This window comes from Triturus cristatus, chromosome 2_1, assembly GCF_964204655.1.
Source record: "Triturus cristatus chromosome 2_1, aTriCri1.1, whole genome shotgun sequence".
Taxonomy (NCBI): Eukaryota; Metazoa; Chordata; class Amphibia; order Caudata; family Salamandridae; genus Triturus; species Triturus cristatus.
Window position 1 is genome coordinate 770,253,902 of NC_140581.1, and position 23,479 is coordinate 770,277,380.

Genomic DNA, 23,479 nt, shown 5'->3' on the forward strand with positions numbered 1-23,479 from the left:
CCGTCCGTTACCCCTGGCGTACCAGCATCAGCAGATCTTGTCCGCAGAGTATCAGAGGATGCCTCCGTGCTCCCCCGTCCCTCAATGACTGCGGCGTTAAGGACTTCTGCCATTTGGGATTGAGGGGCTACAGACTCAATGTCACAAGATTGCAGGAGTGCCGTAGCTTTCCCTGACCCTATAAAATTTTAGGATGGGCTTCCCCACATGTGAATCCGCTGGACTAACTAAAGCAGAATTTCCAAGTATAGCTCCCCGTGTCAAGTTCACCTTATCCGGCACTATAGTTATCGAGGAGGGAGTCTCACCTGCCAGACACTCCCGAGCTGTAGATTGAGCGTCCTTCTCTGCTTGTGCCTCAGCTCGTCCTCGGTGCGTTGACCGTGGATGGGCCATGAAATCCGGCCGTTCTTCCAGCCAACTCAGAGAACTCCACCAAATGCGGCCAGTGCCTCCACACCGGCTTCCTCCGATCCAAAGAACCCCCACGAGTCCATTGACGCGTGAAGACCAAGTCTCAAACGACGTAGAAGAAGTGGCAAATTCAAACAGGCTCCCAGCTGAAGACCATCCCGCTACTCGAGCAGTGCGGAGTGCAGAGCCGACACCCACCAGCCGGCCCATCCGTGAAACGACAGCCCGCAGTCAGAAAAGCCAGGAACACACAGAGCACCATGAACAGTAAGCACGCCAGATATTCAAAAGATAAAGTTATTTTTGTGAAAGTAGCATTAATTTCTCATCCCGTATCCAGCTGTCAGACTGGGGCAGCGCGGCAGGCATCCGGATCGAGGAGAGGGCAGACACGTCCTTCAGCGGCGGAAGCAATCCGCCATCTTCCTTTCCCCGGCCGGTTCGCTTGATTACAATTAAATAAAATGAGAAATTCAGAGCTTTGAACAAAAGAAGAAAGGACCTGCTCTATCCCAAACAGCTCACCGGCAAGAAAGTGGAAAGCAAAGATGAGCTTAGGTTCATAACACAATTCAATACCTCTAGTGGAACAGTCAGAAATACTTTGCAACAACATTGGAAAACACTCCGACATGATGAAGATCCAATGTCTAGCACCCAAAACTATCTCAGTATTACTTACAGAAAAGCGCCCACCCTGGGTGACATTCTAACACACCGTTACTTTGACAAACCAAAACAGAAAAACATTGTGGATAATTGGCTACGAACAAATCGGTTCTACAAATGCCATGAGTGTAAAGCCTGCAGGTATGGATGCAATCACCAGGATATAGCAACCTTCACTGGAGAGAAAAGAAAGATCAGAGAAAGAATCTTGTGTGAGACAACACATGTGGTCTACATCCTTGAAAGCCAGTGCGGAAAGAAATATATTGGCAGCACTATAAAAAAATTAAAACTGCACATCCTGTAACACATAACAGCAATAAATAACAAAGACTTCACTTATGCCATGCTAAAACATCTTAGGAAAAACCACGAAGGAGACTCAAACGAGCTATCATTTTATGGAATTGAACACATGTCCTGTTGAATAAGAGGAGGTGATCGAGAACATGTACTGAGGAAAGCTGAGTCCAAATGGATTATAACGGTTGGCACCGAGATACCGTGGGGATTAAATATGGATGCAGAATTGCATAATTTTCAGTGAACCTTTTTTTGCACTGTCCAGCAATATCTGTGCTACACTCAGTAATGTTATGATGTAAGCCAGAATACTGTTTTGAACCATTTGCAATGGGAATATATTTTACATTTTGAGCAATGTCACTGAACAAATTTTGATGTTAATACTGCACTCATTATATTATTTTAAAAGGACTATAGTATTCTCTTTTTAGGTACTTTATTACTTAACACCATGCACCTCAATACCATGGACATTACTGTTATATTTTAAATAGTATTCCCTTCTTCCTATTTTAAGCTCACAATAGATCATTGTGGGATTTATAATAGAGACATAAGAAAAACTGTTGTTCCCATAGTATATACACACCCATTTCTCAACTAAGCGCTGTGCACTTTATTAGGCGTAACCGTCCTGACATCTTTGGGCTGTCTAAAGAAACAAACAAATGCTTTCATATACCCTGCAAGCTATCAAATTATATAATACAGTATATTTGACATGTACTTTTAATTTACTTTTGAATAGACACCCTGCCCCTGGACCATATGAGAATGCACCTTAATACCTTGGGTACCAATATTTCATCTACTATAAACTTTTTTGTGGGACTTGGAATAGTGAGGCAGGAGAGATAATTGCTCTTATATCATGTATAAACCAGTGCTTAATTTGTGCCGGTGCTTTCCGGTGCTTAGCACCGGCACTTATTTCTCAGGGCCGGGTCTATTGACAAACCTGAGTGCCAACTTACATGGTGACAATATGTGTTTCACGATATCAGCACTTCACACGGTCTCCGTCCCGGTGAAGAGCTGATATCAAGCGGTAAATCCGTGCCCGGGTTCAGTCAGTGTAGCAGTGGGTCACTGATTGGATGGTACTTGGTTCTGTGTGGGGAAGCGTAATGTTTTTAAAATTCCACGCAGCCCGCCTTATTATGTATGACTCATGAGGCAAACAGCACGCACACCGCCAGAAACTGCCTGAGTCCCTGCTTCAGCGTAACAGTCAGGTACATCAATCAACTTAGCACTACCAATGACTAGACAAAATACAATTTATTAACCTCCCATGTCCCTCCTCTGCGTTGAATCGTCAAGTGTCCTGAATCGTACTCGGACCAATGTGAATCAGTGTCCCAACTTTTCACCCGCCCCATATACTGCGCAGCCGTCAGTGTCAGTCGAAGAAGCAAGCAGCATGAGCATGACGTGCAGTAGGCAGGCCTCTGAATCAGGTAATTAAAAGGCCGTAAATAATGCTGCTTTTATTTTAGACTGGTATTGCAGCGTGTGAAAGATGGATACTCTTGTGAGCTGAGCTGCTTGCTTTATAGTTTACTCACTGTTCACCATTTCAGTTCAACATGCCATCATGTTTGAGGTGACGCTGCGCAGCGGTTCACACTCGCACAGTAAAATGAGTAATGGATATTTGCATCCATGCCAACATTTCAGAAGAGCAAAGTGGGAGATTTTTTTAGAAAAAAATCGGGAGAATGGGGCCGTGAATCGGGTTACTGTCAGGAGGGCCCCCAACAATTAATTAATCTTCACAAACATTTTAGACCCTTAATCGAACACGGGTCTATGAAGATTCCCAGTAACTTTATGACATTTTTATTTCGCTTGTTCAGTGTGGTACGTCCAGTTCTGACTTTATTGGCAACCGCATATACTTACAACATCAAAGGTAAACATCCTAAAAAGTATTTCTCTGCTGTGGATTGCAAGTCAGTACTTATGAAGGTGTCACTTGCAAGCTCACAGATATTACTCGTTATGCGGTCACTTGCAGCTGCACGTTACAGCAGTGTGTCTCTCTTGCACAGGTATTGAACACCACTGAATGTCATTGTTTTTTTCAGTGCACATGAGTCCTCTCATGTCATAGTAGTTATCTGCTATAAAAAAAAAATTAAAAATTTACAGGACTATTCGGATGCATAGATTGGCTGCGGTGAAGTTTGCAAAAACACAATTTAAATGAGTAGAAGAACATAACTGTTCAATCAGATCCTTCCTCCATAAGGCAACACATTCCACTCACAAAGATAAGCATAAGAATGAGACATTTCCCCGCTTATGAATATGCCTTGCTTGTCTCTTTTCATCAGCGTTCTCACTGGCACTTCCACTGAGTGTGCGTGCTTTATGACACATCAAGCTGTGTTTCGACCAAAGTATTCTGTTTGGGTTAAAGTGCATTACAATTGAACCATCCATCCATTTTGCCCAGGGAAGATACATGGCTCGAAGGGACTCTTCCTATCTTGCTCCCAACCCCATAAGTAGCCAACCCAGAAATGGTTCTGTCCCTGACTTGGTGACGTAAGCTCCAACTCACATTTGCACATGCAAGAAGGAGGGGCACATCCAAATTGGCTTAGGAAAATAATTGCGGGTACAGTGGCCTGGCCTCTTCCACCGGCAATCTACAGAACGTTTACAAACGTTGGCATTCGTTTTATCCCTCCTTACTGAGAAAGATATAAATGTGGTAGACAACAGCCAAACACCACAAACTTTTTTTACCATTTCTACACAAGCTGGTAAAGTTTAGTTTTGTTCAAGCAGTCATCCTCTGCAAGAATGATGTGTATTTTAATGTTACTTTCCTCACATAGAGAGAGACCCACTATAGTGATCTTAGCATTCTCGGACACTTGCATCATCTAGGCAATATTTATATTGTTGCCTATTTTTTTCAACGTTTGTATTGTCTATTGCTGTAGGCTTATCGACCCACTGGATAGCAAAATGCAATAAGAATTATTTTAGCATGACCAAAACAAAATACAAATTATCGTTTTTGAAATTCATTATATATCTGAGATATCCTCATGCATATTTGTTATGGACATCTTGAAAATCTAATTGGATTTTCCTGTTATGAAAGTCACCAATGCCAGCCTAATCATCATGATTTGCATTATCATCGATTATGTTATCATTCGACTAAGAGGGTGATGGGTAGGAGTTGGCATTAGCGAATGGGTGAGGAATAGTGGGTGGGTTGGGTTTGAGGTTTGATTTACGTTTAGGGTTGGGAGTAATGGTTGTAGCTACAATTAGAGTTATGTTAAAAATTATGGTAACATTTAGGCTTAAGTAAATTGCAAATGAAATTAGGGTATGTGGTGAGAAAATGAATGTAGAATATAAGATGAAGATCTAGAGATATAACGGTATGCATGTGGGTAATGGCTATCTGTACTAGCACTGCAGTGAGTCTGAGTCAGTTTGCCAGTATATTCTTGTTTTAAAAGCACCTGCTGCCGAGTTCCTGGGCTCCAGTAATATTCAGGCATTAATTAAAATGTCAAGATAACTCTGGTGATTATTCGTCTTCCTGGACCTGGAGAGAGACAGGAGTTTTGTCTAGGGGAAGTTGTGACTGCTTGAAAGGTAGTACAGGGTTATATACCTGCTGCAAAGAAAGTTTACCATGCAAATCAAAAAGTGCATATAATGTAAAATAGGTCAGTGCGTGTTACTGTTTGTGTCAGAGAGATCCTTTTGTTACTTGCAGTTTGTAAGGTAAAATCCTATCATAGAACAGCAAGCTATTAACAAGTCTGTCATCAAAGAGCTGCATGCAAACGGCAAGTTATATATTAGAGCTATATGTTTTTTTGCCCAATCTTTCATTATCCTAATCTTGCAAAAATGGTTAATTTGGGTAGAAATCAATTCTTATTGAAGAGAACCCCTAACAATGCTGTTATGTTTTAAATTCTGAATTTGCGCTTTTCCAGACTTCGAACTTTTAAACTATATTGCCTACAATGACAATCATGGATGACATGTGACTGCTATACCTTGTAGTCCTGTCTGATGTAACATTCCCTATATACTGATTTATACACGTAGGATTGTATCTCTGCAATGTGTGAATGATGCAAAGTGCTCTTACACCTTACACTGTTCACAGGGCAGGGGAACCTCCTATCAAAACCTTTCTATGAGGAAGGCTCCCTTGCTGAAATTGGGATCAGTTATATATTACATCTGACTTTTAGCAGTGCCAGTTGAAGATGTGGGTGGAGCTAATATAGTAAGTGGGTGGAGCCAGTGGAGGAAGTGGGCGGTGCCAGTGAAAAGTAGGTGTGGCCTCCGACAAACAATTGAGCACCTGCACTTCATATTTTACAAATTAAGCACTGGTATAAACACATTTCTGGGACAAGCATGGTACACTTTAAGACTTATTGCTGCCCTAGGATTTCTGGACTGCTTAAATTAATGAGTTAATGCTTACGTATACCCAGCAATTTATTAATTTATTGAGCACAATGCAATTTGAATATACCTCAAAATATATGCGGGAACAGATACTTTGCTCTGTATTAAATGACAATTTGAGAATCTACCAACCTCTTTTATATATATATATATATATATATATATATATATATATATATATATATATATATAATGACAATGTTTTGAGTCTGTACTCTTAGCACGATGCACTTTAATATCCATCTTACATGCTTAAATATCAAGATGTCTGGCTTTGACAGTATTAACACAGTCTATGTTCTGCTGTTGTAAGTCCACGGTCTACCACACATGTGTTTTATCACTCCATTGACCCCTCTTAATCACCAACAATCCAGCCATTTTAAATTAAATTATATGTCTTTGTTTAGTCTCTTCTGTTGGACCCGATTTGTGATGAATCGAATACCAAACTTCCGGACAACCTATTGTATATAATTCTGGGGTACACTGTCAACCCCTCAAGATCACCAACAGTCCAGACATAATATTGAATGTGTTTTTGTCTTAGCGCCTTCTGTGGGATCTGATTTGTTAAGAATCAAATATCAAACTTTCCTAATAACATAATTTATGTTTTTTGGGGGTACTTTACCAGAATTGTGGAAACATTTGATCAGTATATCAATTTGCATATTGTATAGCCATCCTAATAAATGTTTTCTGGGGTACTTTACCAGAATTGTGAAAACATGTGCTCAATATGTAATTAGCATATTGTATAGATAATGTTAAAATAATGTTTCTAAAAGAGAATAAACATATGGATTAGGGCTGCTTTGCAACTTTTGCTTACACTGGTATTGTCATTTACAAGAACAAATAATCTGTGTTCCTTTAAAATTTTGGTTTTAATTGTTGTGGGAGGGACTGCTCAGTCTCTGTACAGTGCACTGTATGAGCCCAACAAAGGCCCCAGGCTGAAACGTGTTTATCTTCTTCCCCACTTGATGCACATGCACTTTGCTGAAAATTAAGAAACTTCAAAAAAAGAATAAAGCATTTCTAAAAAGAATTACAGACCTGTTTGCTTCTCTGACCTGCTTGGTGCTGTCTTCCTGTGCCCTCAACGAATGGCGTGTGATATCAAGGAGGGTTAATGCGGGACATGAGTGTATATGTATATATATATTGCAAATTCACTGAAAAAACCATAGGTTTCACACACGTTATAGTTAGCGGACATTTCACTCATAAAAAACCAATGAAATTCCCGCGTTATAGTTAGTGCAGGCAACTATAACTCACGCGACCGCAATCCTCTGCTGATGACATATGTGTCTTTATGAAAAAAAAAAAATTGCAATATATGTATAGCTAAAATTTAATGGAAGAAGACATGGGCAAATAAGTGTCTAAATACAGTATTAGCATCAGCAGAGGATTGCGGTCGCGTGAGTTATAGTTGCCTGCACTAACTATAACGGGGGAATTTCATTGGTTTTTTATGAGTGAAATGTCCGCTAACTATAACGTGTGTGAAACCTATGGTTTTTTCAGTGAATTTGCAAGGTTTTTTAAATGCTAATTCCTAACTATAACGTGTGTGAAACCTATGGTTTTTTCAGTGAATTTGTACGGTTTTTTAAATGCTAAGTTACTTTACGCCGTTCGTGGCGTGCGCGCCCACTTCACGCAGTTCGTTCCGTGCACGCACGGTGCGCTTCGTGCACCGTGCGCGCACAGTGAGCACGCGGTGCGCTTCACGCACCGCGCGCCCACTTTACGCAGTTAGTGCCGTGCACGCACGGTGGGCACGCGGTGCGCTACGCGCACCGCGTGCCCACGTTACGCTTGATGGGCCATGTACGCACGATGCGCTTCGCGCACCGTCCGCACACGGAGGACATATTATGCGCTTCGTTGTGAAAGGTTATCTATTGAATGATCGATTAATTGATATGCCATGCACAAAAGGTGCCCTGCGGGCATCTATTGCACACAGGTGGGGGAAAATGAGGATATTTTTTTTTTTTAATTATTTTTTACCGTACAATAAGCGCAATCGGCGTTTTTGAAAAAAAAAAAATAATAATTTTTGCCCTTGGGGGTTCTTTTGGGACACCCTAACCAAGGCTAGGTGGTTAGGAGCTGTCTAGCCTGCCCCTTTTCCTGGTATCCAACTTTGTTTTTCCTCCCCCCCTCAGAGTGCGGGAGAGAAAATGGCGGCCGCCATTTCCTGGTTGCGACCAATTCGAATGTTTACTAAGATCTAACAGCCAATCAGAATCGCACGGCACCGTACGCGTACGGTAAGCTTACCGTAAGCGCACGGTAAGCGGCCACAGATATATATATTGATTTAAATGCTATTTTCTCAGGAACTACTGAACAGATTTACACCAGACCTACAAAAGGCACTTCCTTGACCTGTAGACTACCTCTCTGCCAAATTTCAAGTAACTCTGTTCAGCTGTTCGGGCTGTAGCTGTGTCTAAAGGTCCTATGGAAAAATGCATGGGGAAAATGCGTTTTGGGACCCCCCTTTTTTCTCAGCCCCCGCTTGACGAATCCCCCCGAGACTTTCAGGGTAGGAGCGGAGCGTAGCGCCCCATTAGTTTTGAAAATTTCGCGAGGATTCGTCGACCGGCGCCAAAGTTATTCAAAATAGAATGTTGCGGTTTTCCTATGGAAACAGGGTCCTAACTATAACTACCTACTGGCGACCGCCAGTAGGTAATATATATATATACACCCCCCCCCCCCTCTCTCTCTTGAAAACTGGGTTATGGCTCTAGCTCCAAGGCACAAAACCAGTGGAATTTACAAGTCATGGTTAGCAATCACTCCCTTATTTGAGCAGGTTGTTGCAAGTGGGGCCCACTAGCACTCAATTTGGAGAACTGCAGTTATTTTCCATCATCAGACTTTGACCAAGAGCAAAAAGATTTAAAAACATAAAAGGGAAAAGAAAGAGTACGAAAAAGACAGAAAAACAGTGTCAAAGGAAAAAGGTAGGGATGGAAAAGAACCTAAAAGAGTAAGACAAAGGGGCAGAGTTGTTTTCAATCAATACACATTTCAATCACTTTTTTATTATTTTTTAATTATATATAGTACATCAAAAATAGCATGAGAAAACTGTGTACTGTCTCAAATAGTATATGTTAAAATGCCTTTACTGAAGTAAAAAACTTTGCAAGTAGTTATGAGACCTAGGCATGTGATTTTATCTGACTGGCTAGATTTAACGCCTTGGGTCCTGTTCTTGTTTGCTCGTGTAAACGTCGTACAATGGTAACAAACTGGTAAATGTCAGAATGCATTCATTCATAGATTTGCTCTAATAACATGTTATTGGTCCACACTTATTTTTTCTGCCATAACATGAACATATAAACATGCAATTCTTAGCTTGATTTACCTATCATGCCATAACCTCAAAGTATATGTTCTGTGTAACAGCCATGTACACATGAGATTCAAAGGTACCAAATTGTTTTATTCGTTGTGCTAAATCTTTTTTCTCGATGACCGTGCAACATATATTTTAATTTGCTTGATTGTTGTTTTTCTCTTTTATTTGAGTAGAGGTTTCATTACACTAAAACCTTGTGCGGGTCAGTATCAGCGATAGCACGGCTGACAGCCCTCATTTAGTGAGTCAATTGAGCTGATCTAAATGTATTAATGCAAAATAGGTTTCAGCATTCGCTTAGCGACGTATATCCTCTTATCTCCCATGAAAAGCTGGTTTAGACAATTCAAACCAGCAATCCGAAAGTAGAGCAACCATTCAGTTGTTTTATAAATAGCAACTCCTGGCAATACAGAGATCATGTACTTTCTTTTCATTTTTTTTTCTTCCACTTGAGCAGCCTCTTAAATTTCCTCGCAATTGTTCTTGAAATTCAGAAGAGAAGGTCATTTTCAATTGCAGGTCTCCTATGGGGATTGCCTTTGAAAAGAAAGCCGATTTTCCCTTCTTTTTCCTAATAGCAATGAAAAACAAATGTCTCTGCAGATATCAGGTCATGTAGGCAAGTGACTTAAAAGACTATAAACAAAACGTGTAGTCCTCAATCCACATGATTGTAAGGTTGGGACGCACACTAATGATGTGGAATCTGTCTGCTTTCGCTGTCTCATGCAACCCACTTACTCTTGTGAAAGATGCACCGAGAGCTTTGGGATTTTTAGGTCTATATTTATCCAGAGAGTGGCTAAAAGACTAGTTTCTCTATGTTCAACTGCACCTTCCAAAAGGCTCTGTCGGTTAACAAATAGCAGAAAGATGGATACGTTTTAGAAAATTATGCTTTAGCTATTATGTCACGGTTATAAACCTAACATGCGTCACTGTGACGCTAGGATACATGATTCGAGTAAAATGTCTCTTAATAGCATACCTTCTCAACTTAATTATTGTCTGAGTTCTCTTCCTAGTATCTCAGATCAATCTATTAATAATGCTTTATACTACGCCATGCTCGCCATTGTTGATGAACAGCCTTCCAGCAAGGCAAAACAGATGAAAACCAAACCCAAATTGTCTCCCTCATTCAAAAAGAATTTAAAGAACTCTAAAAAAAAATTGAATCATGTAGAATGACTGTGGCGACGCCTATGTGAGCAATCATTGAGAAATTATAGTGGCTGTATAAATGTAAATGGGCCATCAAAAATACAAAGTTGTCTTTTTTTTTTTTCTCTCCGCATGTATTCTTAATGCAAGTTACAACCAAATAGAGATTTTAAGCAGTGAGTGAACTTTCTTCCATGGTCAACTCCTTAAATGACTCTGTGTTCTGAAGCTTTGTGCGATCAAATGACCATGTATTTCAACCAACATTTGAGAGCCTCTGCTCTTTCATAGTTCGATTCTTTGTTACAGACAATTCTATTGGAATTCTTCCTGGACCAATAAATACATCGTGGACTAAATTCTCATTACTTGACCTGGATAATACCTCTTAGCCCACTGTTGTTTTGGTTCACTGCTTCACCCTATCAAATGTCTTTATTTACTGTGTATGTTGCTGAAACATTAGTCGATATTGTTGATTCTTCACTTTCTCTAGGCACTGTTCCTGACACTTTTAACATTGGCACTGTTGTTACCCTTCTGATAAAAGACAGAACTTGATGAGATATTACCTTCAAATGACCAATCAGTCTGCTAACAGCTGCTGCAAAAATCCTAGAGATAGTTAAAACCAATTGTGTCACTTTCTATAATCCAATTAAATATTGGACGATTCCCAAGCCAGCTTCTGCCCCCATTGCAGCATAGAATCTCTGTGCTGGCAGTAATGGATGATCAGTGCATGCATGCTGGCAACAGTCATATTAATGCTCTTATACTCCTACATATGCCAGAGACATTTGATACTGTGGTTCACTAGCTTCTTATTAGCCTTGGCATACAAGATAAGGTCAGCGGTGGCAGGCACAGATCGGTGGTAGGAGGGTAGGAGCGGGCGGGGAGGGAAGGAAGCAGGAGGTAGGGGGAGGATGTGTGAGGAAGCAGGGGAAGTGGCTAAAAAAAAAAAATATACAAAATAAAAACTTACTTTTACGCTGCATCTCTCCTCCGTAGTAGTCCATCCCTTGCTCGGCCACAGGAAGCACACCAAGGCTCGGAGTTAGCCAATCACAACACTGCCTTAGCAGTGTTGTGATTGGTCTGGGCGCAGTGTTTTGGTGCTCAGACGCTGACTGGAGGCCTGGGCATATTCTCCACATTCACTAGCCTCTTATTAGCCTTGGCATACAAGATAAAGTCAGCGGTGGCAGGCACAGATCGGTGGTAGGAGGGTAGGAGTGGGCGGGGGGAAAGGAAGCAGGAGGTAGGGGGAGGATGTGTGAGGAAGCGGCTAAAAAAAATGTAATACAAAATAAAAACTTACTTTTTTCGCCGCATCTCTCCTCCGTAGTAGTCCTTCCCTTGCTCGGCCACAAGAAGCACACCAAGGCTCCGAGTTAGCCAATCACAACACTGCCTTAGCAGTGTTGTGATTGGTCTGGGCGCAGTGTTTGGGCGCTCAGACGCTGACTGGAGGCCTGGGCATATTCTCCACATAGGCTGTAATGCAGACTGCATGAAGAACATGCGAAGTGCGCCAGATTGCTTTGGGCGGCCTGAGAGGGCTGTCCAAGCTGTCATTGCGCACTTAAGGAGTGTGGTACCACTCCTCCCCTGCCCTCGACCCCTCATGCAAAGCTGTGGGCTGAAGTAGAAAAAAATGAAATATTACCGCAAGTAATCATTTTATTTTCTGTGTTTCACTGCAAAAAAGAAGTGGGGTGACCCTCTTCCGCCTTAGCGGAGGAGCCGCCACTGGATAAAGTCTTTGGTTGTTTCCCATCATTTTAATGTGGTAGCTTTCAACAGGCTACTTTATCACAATTTCACTCTCCTAACTGCTCATGTGGCATCCCCAGGGCTCTGCTTTCTCCCCGCGCCTCTTCACCATCTATTTCAGTCCTCTGGCTACACCTACACTCTTTTGGTATCAACATGTATACTTTTGCTGATGCTACGTAACTTCTGCTAAGATTTCGCAACTCATCCAATTATATTGCATCATTTCAAAATTGTCTTTTGCCCATGTATCGCTGCATGTGCTCCCACTGGCTGACACTTCCCACGGGCAAGACGAAAGGTGTGATAACTGCCCCCCTGGTTCTGGCTCTTGTTGCTGTACTGTCTATAGTATACAGAGCTTGGGAGTAGAGATGGATGCTTCTCTCCAGATGGACAGTTCGGTCTCTTCAGCTGTTTCTTCTTGCACCTTTAATTTTTGTTGCCTACAGCTATTGTTTTATCAAGATTGTAAACAGCTGTGCAGTTCAGAAATTGTAATGGCTCAATTGGGCTACTGTAATAACCTGTATCTGGCCAGGATGCATCCCCTCCTTACCAGACTTCAGGCAATGCAAAATCAAGCTGCAAAGATAGTGATATATACTCCTCGTCACTGCCATGCTAAACCTATTCTACATGAATTGCACTAATTAGCTGTGTGCACCAGTTGATTTTCAAGACTATATATATAATCCTTTGCTCTCTTTATGAGAAGGTCCCAGCAGCAGTTTCAAAAATACTCATTTGCTATAGCCCATATGGTCATCTCAATTTTGAATCTTCAGTTCCCTTGATTATTCTTTGCTATCAATGGAGGCATGTTCGGGGAACAGCCTTTTCTGTACAAGCCACTCCCTGGATCTAGAACCAGCTGCCCCACAAAATGAAACCACCACCACCTATAATTTAGAAAGGCCCTTAAAACTTGGCTCTTCCCCTAGTTCTATATGTGGTTACTCTTTCTTGCTTACTGTTTTTCTGGCAACAAGAGACCCTCGGGTGAGTGTGCTCTACACATCTAATTTCAGTTTCAATCATATTCTGCATGTGTATTGGAGAAAAAAGACGAAACGTTTAAATTCCTTCAAAAGCCTCAATTCTCAAAAACGTATCAGTGGTTGTATTTTCTTATATGGGTGCAAATATATGCATTATTTTGAATTCACAAAGATTTTCAAGAGTACATCTGGAAACTGAGACTGCCACATGATGTTAGAAGTACTCCTAAATGCATTTGCATTCATGCAATTGCACTGCCAATTCTTGAGTTGTTCCCTTCCAAGTCAACAACCTCAAAGTGGATTTACCCTTGTCCTTGATGGGGTAAAACTCTGATTGTTTCCTGTGCTGGTCATGGGGAAGTTAGGGTTCCAAACCTTTATGTCATTTATGACAGAAAAAGACCATCACCAAGTGGAGGAGATTTACTCATGTGTAATATTACACTATGCTGGGTTGATCTTCCACATGCAAATAGATATGTGAAATGGGCTCACAACAAGGCACTACCCTACCCCTTTCACTTCTGCTGCTTTTTTCACCTTCAAGTACTAACATTTTCACTTTAAATGCCTTCATCCCAGGCTGCACCTGCTGTTTGTAAACTGTTGACTCAAGAGTGACATACATTTTGACTTAGACAGCGGTAACTGTAAAATTGCAATGCCTTTATAAATGTTTGGATGTTTAGTTTAAACACTTTATTATCGTGAATCTCAAACATGCTGTGCTTGACAATAAAGTACCAAGGTGGAAGTTCACACCATCTCCCCACAAGGTATGTTTATCCTGAACCGGGTAATGTATTTCTCCTACTTGAAACACGTAGATCACACTCATTATTCATTTGAGCAACTGATTGTCACAATTTGTATGGGTCAAACAGTATTACCAAAGTAAAACAACCTGACAAAAATTGGATACCTCGTTATCGTGTCATTATTAGTAGAGATGACACAGACTCAAGTGTATTTATTAAGCGGTAACTTTATTGTCATACTTGTTTCTTCCCTCGCATCCCATTCCTTCACTGGCCTTCCTAGCTCCGCCCTTTCCGCTTCCCTTCTCCTCCCCCCCTTTCCTGTCCCCGCAGGTCCTAGAGCCCTTGCATGTATTCCTAGAACATTACATCTCCCCCCCGTTCTGAAACAACTTAAATCAACTGGTACATTTACCAAAAAGTAAAGATAAGGAAGTGAACATAGTAACAGTTCTTCAATGAGGCGGCTGGGCCTCCGATGGAGTCGCCGTGGCCTGCAGTCTGCTTCTTGAGTGGGTTGATCCCACTCATCAAGAGAGATGGGAGACTGGTGCACATTGCCCATCCCGTGCGTGTCATCCTTGCGGCACTTTCTGGCGCAGCCAGTGTCTCTCGTAGCATCTATGAAAATGCGCCACATTCCGTGTTATTCTCCTGTCGTCTGAGGCAGCCGTGATCATAGTCCCTTTTTGTTTTGTCACTAGCTGTGGGTGAGTATGGTACCGACTGTCAGCTTTTCTTTGTTGTTCTTGCTGTACAAGTACCCAGTCTCCTTCTCGAATGGATGATGGTTTAGCTTTCCGCCGATTGTTTGCATATTCTTTCATCTTGGCTTTCTTGAACCCGTCTCTTGCTGCTAGTTCTTCGTGACCTGAGTCCTGACAAGTACTGCCAGCCGCGTCTTCCCAGGCCGGTATTCTTGTGCGCACTGTGCGGCCCAACATCAAGGTTGCTGGACATCTGTCTGTTGTATTGTGTGGTGTGGTTCGATATGCTCATAACACCTCGTTTACGCCGTTTGAACATCTCGCTTTGATAGTTCAGCTTGCTGTATGTTTTTTTTCAGAGTGACCATAAATCTTTCGACCATCCCATTGGCCTGTGGCCTCAAGGGAGTGATCTTCCGATGTCTAAAGTTGAAATGGGTGGAAAATGCAGCAAACTCTTGTCCATTGAATGGCAGGCCATTGTCTGTTTTTACTACCTTCGGTATACCCCACGCTGTGAATACTTCATCCAGTATGGGTATGGTGGTGGCTGCTTTGGATGATGATATGAGGTGTGCAATTGGAAAGCGGGAGTATTCATCCATTACAACAAGAATGTATTTACGTGATTGTAGAGGGCCAAAGAAGTCTACTGCGATGTGTTGCCAGATGCCCTCCGGCACTTCTGACATTTGTAGAGGTGCAGGTGGCTCTTCTCGACTAACTATTTGACACTGCGGGCAGTCTTTCAGTGTGGCTTCAACCAACTAGTCAAGGGAGGGAAACCAGACCCGTTCACGCAGCGCTCTCTTTGCAGGTACAACACCTCTGTGTCCTTCATGTGCTAAGTTGACAACTCCTTGGCGCAGCTGTTTTGGAATGATGATTATTTTGTCTCTTAGCAGGACACCATCTGAGGTAAAGGATAATTCATCCTTTACGTATCGAAACGAAGTCCGTTCATGACTGTCAACCTGTTTGTTCTGTCCGGGTTCCTCCAGATGTCTCCAGCTGTTCGTCAGGATGCGGTGTTTCACATTTTGCAGAGTGACATCCCCGTTGGTGGCTTCAAGAATGGCCCCATAGAGGGACTGCAGGTGGTTTACCTTGAGCCACGACAAAGTGGATGTATTCCTCCACTACCGACTGGTTTGATCTTGAGGATGTCTTGGGATGCCGCGACATGTAGTCAGCTGGGTTCGCTGCTTTTCCAGGTTTGTGGAAAATTGTGTATGTGTATTCTTGAAGACTGATACCCCAGCATTCTATTCTGGGTGGCATTTTGGCCCGAGGATGTCCGAATATGATTAGCAGGGCCTGATGGTCCGTGATGAGCGTGAAGTGCTTTCCATGTGAAAGTGCTCACAGGCCCAGACCACCGCCAAACTTTCCTTTTTGGGATGAGAGTAGGCTCTGCCTGTGTCGGTCAGGCTACGACTGGCATATGTCACAATGTGACGTTGATTACCTTCCCTGTCATACTGAGCCAGTATAGCTCCTAGCCACACGGGACTGGCATCCACAGTGATTTTGGTTTTCCGCCGAGGATTGAAGTAAGCTAGATTGCTGGCCGACTCAACAGATGCTTTGATTGAGTGGAACGCTTGATCACATCTAGTTGTCCATTTAAATGTGTGTCCTTGTTTCTTCAGTTTTCGCAAGGGGTAGCTGATGGTGGCATAGTCCTATATAACGTGCACAGTAACTTGCCATTCCCAGGAATGAACGCACGTCCCCAGCGTCGCGAGGGCAAGGGGTTTCGTTCAAAGCTGCGATTTTTTCAGGATCTGGTCTCATACCTGTGCCTGAGAAAATGTGTCCGAAGAACTTCAGTGTTGATTTGTGGAATTCACATTTGTCTTTATTGAGTGTTAGGTTTTCTTCCAACAGGGCATGACATACTCTGTCAAGTGCCTGGTCCTGTTCTTTTACCGTTGCTCCATACACAAGGATGTCGTCACTGTAGTTGAGGGTGTTGGGAATATGGTGAATGACCTTTCTGATCGCTTCTTGAAAGATCTGAGCCGCAGAAAAAACTCCGAAGCTGAGCCGTTTCTATCTGAACAGAACTTGGTGAGTCGAGAACGTGGTGATGTATCTTGATTTTTTGTGGAGTTCAAGCTGGTGATAGCCCTTATTAAGATCTAGTTTAGAGAATACTTGTGCCCCATTCAACGACGTGATCATGTTGCTGATGTGAGGTCCAGGGTGCCTCTCCCTCTCGATGGCAGTATTGGGTGCTTTCATATCCACACAGTGACATACTTTGCCCTGTGATCTTTTTTTGGGTACCATGACCACAGGCGATACCCAGGGAGTGGGTCCCGAAGTTCTCTCAATGATGTTTGCCCGGAGAAGATCTTGTAGTGCCTCCTCCACAGACTGTTGAAGATTGAACGGTATTGTTGTGCTATGGGTGTCACACGTTCATTTATGTGCAGGCGAACTTGAAAGTGAGCCATCTTTCTGAGTCTGGTGAATAGTTTTCGGAATTTGTGGACTATGTCAGGGTCATCATCCACTCAATAGAGTATTTCCACTAGCCGAAGTCGTTCTGCTGTGGGCAAGCTAAGGAGGCAGTCTGCTTCAGGCCCGTCAATAACATGAATGAGGTTCATTCGGCATCCATGTGTAGACTCGCACAGTAGCTTTGTGCAAATGAGGTTACGGATTCATGTTGTTGTATTCCGCAACTGAAATGTAATTGAGAGATGCCCCACTGTCCAGCACAAACTTGGCCAAGTGTTCGCCCATTTGAAGATGGAGTCGGGGGTATTTCTTCAGCCTGTCTGGATCCGCGACCAAGCAGACATATTCGTCACTTTCTTGTGATACAGGCGAGAGTGACCTCGACTCTCGAGATTCTGAGCGCCGCGACCTGTAGGTGACGTGAGAGTGAAGGCTTGACTGTGATGAGCTGATGGAGGTGTCCCTGCGGTCCCATACTGCCTTTGCATGGTGGCGAGTACTGTCTTGAATGCCTGTGATTGTCTTTGCGGGGCGTTCTGCATAGTTTCTCAAAGTGATTGTCTCTGCCACACTTCCTACATTGTTGACCTAATGCAGGACATGCTTCCGTGTGGGGAAAATCATAACCACATCAATAACATTTAAGTTGGCGCTACCGTCGCTTATCAATCCGGCGGGGACTGTGACGACGACTTGGACGTTGAGAATGAACCTTGGACCTCGATGATCTTTGACTTGCCGAAGAGTGTCTGTCCGTGTAGCGAGATTGGAGCCGGAACGCTTGTTCTCGTTTTTCCCCTCTTCCCGATTCCATCTTTTTTGCATGTTCTTCAGCCTGATCGTTGACTCTCGACATTTCTTCAATTTCATCGAGTAACTTTTCTTCAGAAGGCATCTACGTAGGGACTCCGATTGGCAGCCTTCGATGATTCGCAAGCGAAGGACGTCTTCAGTCGTGAAAGAGTCAAATGCACAATATCGTGCTAAGCATTTGAGGCGCGTAATGAACGCTCCCATGGACTCCTCTTTCTCCTGGGACGCCAGATTGAAGGTGTATCGTTCATAGTCAATGTTTCGTTTGGGAAGAAATGTTCTAATAAGTGCGTCACGCGCATCGGATAGGAGGACGCAACATCAGCCAGAAGCTCTTTTATAATCTGACCAACATCTTTACCAATCAGATTGCGTAGTGCAATGAGTTGTTGATCCAAGTCAGAGACCAGCGAATCTTTCATGAAGTCCTCAAAGTCTTCCAGCTATTCTTGCCAGGGAAGACCCATACCTCCTCCAGATACAAGCGCCAAGGGTTCTGGTGGGCGCAGGAAAGGTACTCCCAACATGGCAAGTCTGTGTCCTCCTGTCTGCAACGATGATGCAGGAAACTCAGGCTGGTCTCCGCTGCCCCGGGAAGTGAGGCGTTGTCTCGATGTGGGAGAGTCAGACATGGTGAAGACCTATGAACACAGGCAGCCGGTGGTGATCTGGTCTCAGGGGAAGCCACAACATATGGCACGTGGCACTTGTCACAGCAATGCACAATCAGACAGAATACACTGCAGGAAATCTCAGAATGTCTCAAGTACAGCAAAGATCCTGGGAGGCACTGTCAACAATGATGGTGATATTCTTCCTGAAGAAGAGGAATGGAAGATGTATTGTCACTTGACTTCTCTCTGTCACTTTGTTTGGCATAGGATACTTATTTACAGGGGTTTTGTATGTATGCCTGACTCTGCAATGGCCGCCATGGAATCCTGGCAGTGGATTGGAGGAGACGCCTGACCTCAAAATGGCCACCGGGTGGAGCTCACTCCTCACGAGGATTCAGTCCTGGAGCACAGACATGAGGCAGCAACAGTGCCCAGACTGTCCACCGAGCACACACAGCTGCTCATACAGCGGGCACAGCAGGCACAAACCTGCACTGAAGACCGCGGAGCTCGGCAGGGGTCCTGCGTGACCGGGGTAGGCTCCCGGGATCGCGTCTAGCATCAAAAGGAAGAAACAAAGCGCGCGCTCAGGTTGGGCACCTGACGACGCGGCAAACACGCCAACAGCACCTCGCAACCGGGGTGGGCTCCCGGGTCACGTCTCAGCAGCGGCAGCTTCTCACAGCGGGGCTTCCAGCTTTGCTCCACTGAACATGGCAACAGCACTGTGTGACCGGGGTGGGCTCCCGGGTCACGTCTCAGCAGCAGCAGCTCTTCACAACGGGGCTCCCAGCTCCGCTCCACCATCAGCATAAGGTGAGCAGTAGGGTCCAGTGACCACTCTCGTCACCAGCTATCGTGTCGTTATTAGTAGAGATGACTTCGACTCAAGTGTATTTATTATGCGGGAGCTTTATTGTCATACTTGTTTCTTCCCTCGCATCCCATTCCCTCACTGCCCTTCCTAGCTCCTCCCTTTCCGCTTCCCTTCTCCTCCCCACCTTTCCTGTCCCAGCTGCAATCGAAACGTGTTACCTGTGTAGCAAATAAAACCGTCTTTTGTAAGTGAGCCCGAGTGTCCTGGTGCTTGTTCTCAATGCAGACAGGCGTGCTGATGAGATATATATATATATAGATATATATATATATTCACTGAAAAAAACAGAGGTTTTACAGATGTTGTAGTTAGAAATTAGCATTTAAAAAAACCTTTGAAATTCACTGAAAAAAACATAGCTTTCAGGGACGTTATAGTTAGAAATTATCATTTAAAAAACCTTTGAAATACACTGAAAAAAACATAGGTTTTACAGACGTTATAGTTAGAAATTAGCATTTAAAAAAACATTGAAATTCACTGAAAAAACCATAGGTTTCAGGCACGCTAAAGTTAGTTGGACTTTTCCCTCGTACAAAACCAGAGAAATTCCACCATTATAGTTAGTTCAGCTAACTATAACTCGTGCCCCCATAATGCACTGTTGATGACGTCACATATTACATCGTTCATGACATTGTCAGTGACATCACTGATGACATCTCAAATGACATCACTGATGGCATCATACACGTGAAAATCTGATGCACCTCCTCACATCTGAATATAACTTCCAGACGGAGAGTTGTGGAACCATTTTAAAATCTTTTAAAGTCTGTTAGGAATTGTATGCCTTGCAAGGAATGTAAAATGCTCCCTCATGATACAGCATGCCATCTTTCAGGGCTGTTAGATGTGGTTCTTGTTCCACCCATTATTTCTGAGTAACATTCAGCTGTGCTTGTTTAACCAAGTCCAATAAATGTTGTGAGTTTGATGCAGAGAGAGCCAGAATTTAAGGGGTCTCTTAATTGCTTCCAACTGTCTGATCCTTTTGTAGGAATAGAGCATCATCCTACTTGTGTCGATTGTCAGGTCTATATGTAATGATATAGACATAATGAGAAATGGATTATGTCCACCTGGCAGGTTGAGCATTAGCTCGTTTCATACTGGTCAGATATAGAAGATTTGTATAAGTGATCCACAGAATGATTTTGTCTCCATTTGGAAAATGCTTTGTTGATAGTATAGTATTCTCCTTCTCAGTATCTGTCAGGATTCTCAAATAAAAGGATACAGGTTGTAATTCAACTGGTTCTATATCTTTCACAGACATAACTGCCTTAATAGCAAATGAAGAGGCATCAGTCTCTACCACAAAGGAAAGAAAGTACGCTGTCGTAATACAGACACTGACGTGAAAATCCTTTTCAATAAATTGAAAGCTTTTTCATTTTCAGAACTCCATTAAAAGTTTACTCCTTTCTTGGTAACTTGTACCTGGGGTCTTATGATGGTCAGAAAGTCTTTAGTGAATCACCGATAAATATTGGTAAATCCAATGAATCTCTGAATCTTGTTCACAGTTTTTGGAGCAGGCCACTCCAGGACAGCTTGCCCATTTAAGGGAGGAACCATACCAATGCCACCAGCGGGAATTTTGAATCCCGAAAAATATATGTGTGATACTTCAGAAAGACATTTTTCTGCTTTGGCATGGAGTGAGTCTTTTCTCAAACTAGTATAGTCATGCCTTCATTGTTCCTCCAATGTTGTAGAATATATCAGATTATCATTGAAAAAAACTATCATCTATACACCACGAGTGTCTCAAAAGATGCTGTTCACAAAGGATTGGGAAACAGCAGGGGTATGTCATAGACCAGTGATACTCAAAGAATGGCCCGGGGGCCGCATGCGGTCCTCCTGACCTTTAAATGCAGCCCCCTGGGCAGCAGCAGCAGCAGCAGCACTGGGCTGCTGTTTACTCAACTCAGCATTAACATGGAAAAAAAGTGTTAAATATACAGCAAGCACTTATGTATAGGTTAATTGCAGTTATGGAACGGAAGTAACCCGACCCTTAATTTTAGAAACACCTTCATTTTTAAAGTTAGTCACTAGATATATATGCTTTGCTTCCCCCACACCCACTTTACACCCCCCTGCTGGCATCAGTGCAGCCCTTGGTCACACCATAGACCAAACTTTGCGGCCCCTGGGAAAATATTTGTGAGTAACCATGAGATAGACCAAATGGCATACCAAGGCACTCAAAATGTCCATAGTGGGTTCTGAATGCCCTTTTCCATATATTAATCCCCTGCAGTTAGCCGTACTAGATGTTATGCTCCACTGAGCTCTCATTTGGAAAAAATGTTTTAACATGATCCAGAAGATCAGATGTGAGAGGAAGTGGATAACCATTTCTCATGGTGATGGAGTTCAGTTCTCTATAAACAATACATGGTTTAATTTCCCCATTAGCTATTTTCATGAAGAAAATGGAAGTCCATGCCATTGATGTACACTTTCTATCTCTGCTCCCAAGCTCTTTATCCTATATACAGGAGAGGGACAAAACTTAAATCAGGGGGCAAGATTTCCAAAGTTATGGTTTGCCCGAGTTATCACATATTTCATCTTGTCCGTGGTAAGTGTCAGCTATTGGGGGTACATGCAGTTATAAATCAGTAGAAGACATTTTAAAATCAAATTATATTTTTTCCACATGCCCTGCCTGGGTTGCAAATAACAGCGCAAGAGTCTCTTGAGAAACAGCACCTAAAGTCCTCTCTGTTCCATTAATCCCTAAAATATTCTATTTCCTCTTGTACTGCTTTCTCAGTGATAGGAATCCGGTGTAGTACTTGGAAATAATTGTCCATGAAGCATCAAGAGGCCCAGAATCAACCAGATCGTGAACTATAATCAACCCATGTGAAGACATGAACAAGACTGGTAAGAAATAATGAGTTATTTCAATAATGGGAATTTCTGCAATTGGAAAGCTCATGGTTGGTCAATTGTTCTCCATTTTCCAATAACTGTGGGCAATACTTTACTTTTCTACAATAAAAACTGAGAATGTACTTTCTCTGTTGCTCTTTTTCTTCTGAGAAGAGAGTCTTTTTAGTTTCCTAAATTTGCATTGACTTTTCTGTGGCAGTCAAATCTTCCATCGGTTTGGGATTTCTAGAGAACTGATTTGAAAATTGAACCAATTGATCAGAAAAGGGCTTTGATTTAATATGAGGGGTATAGCCCATTTAAGGGCATTCTTTTAAGGTACGATAATACAAACGCTATCTTGGCAGTTTCTTGAGAAAATAATTGAGGTTTTGCCAAGCTGTGTAGATGAAATTGGGCCAAAATACTTTGGCATCTATGAGAATCTCATCCTCTCTAAATGTTTCAGGAGCTTCTATTACCAACTGTTTGGAATGGTAGTTAGTTATTCAGGTACACTTTTGCTGTCACCTGATGTAGACCTTTGGGATGGGTGGATCTACACGGAAAGTTCTAGTAGCCGCTGATGCCGTTACAAGCATGTAACTCACCAGGATACAAGTGGAAGGCCTCGGGACACTGCAGCAGCACTCTGGTAAATCTTCATGGAGAAATGGGTTTAGACCATACAACCCAAGGCAAGACAAACAGGGAAAACAGGTGAACTGAAAAGGGAAGGGAAACTATGTGGGGGAAACAATAATGGGTGCAAACAAGTACATGAGCGAAAGGCTACATGACATAATGCCAGGCAAACAGCAGACACATGTCTAAATAGTGCTTATAAGAAATTGGGTTATCAGTTGTAAAGGATGTGAGTTCTTCACAAGTAAGAAGGCCTCAATCGCTTTTTTACTGGAAACCAAAGCAGAGCAGTCCAGTGCATACTGGAAGGAAGGATGTATGGGCCAGTAACCTCAGCCCGCTGGTACGCAACAAAAACGCTCAATGAATTATTGCCTAGTCAGTGCTTTCTCTTTTCAAATGGAAAAAATATTTTATTACACACACTACTAAATACTATGCATCAAATTACACATATATACAATCAGATAGTAGCACCTTCATATTACAATTCACCTT

The 23,479-nt window shown here is 42.7% G+C and overlaps 1 long non-coding RNA gene across 1 annotated transcript in view; it reads left to right on the forward strand.

The window, feature by feature from the left end:
* The first annotated feature begins 2,793 nt into the window (after nt 1–2,793).
* LOC146865858 (uncharacterized) overlaps nt 2,794–23,479 on the forward strand; it is a 63,864-nt gene continuing 43,178 nt past the window's right edge. The window contains exons 1-2 of the long non-coding RNA XR_014976708.1: nt 2,794–2,849; nt 22,236–22,348. This is a non-coding gene — a long non-coding RNA (uncharacterized LOC146865858). The remainder of the gene's footprint in view (nt 2,850–22,235; nt 22,349–23,479) is intronic.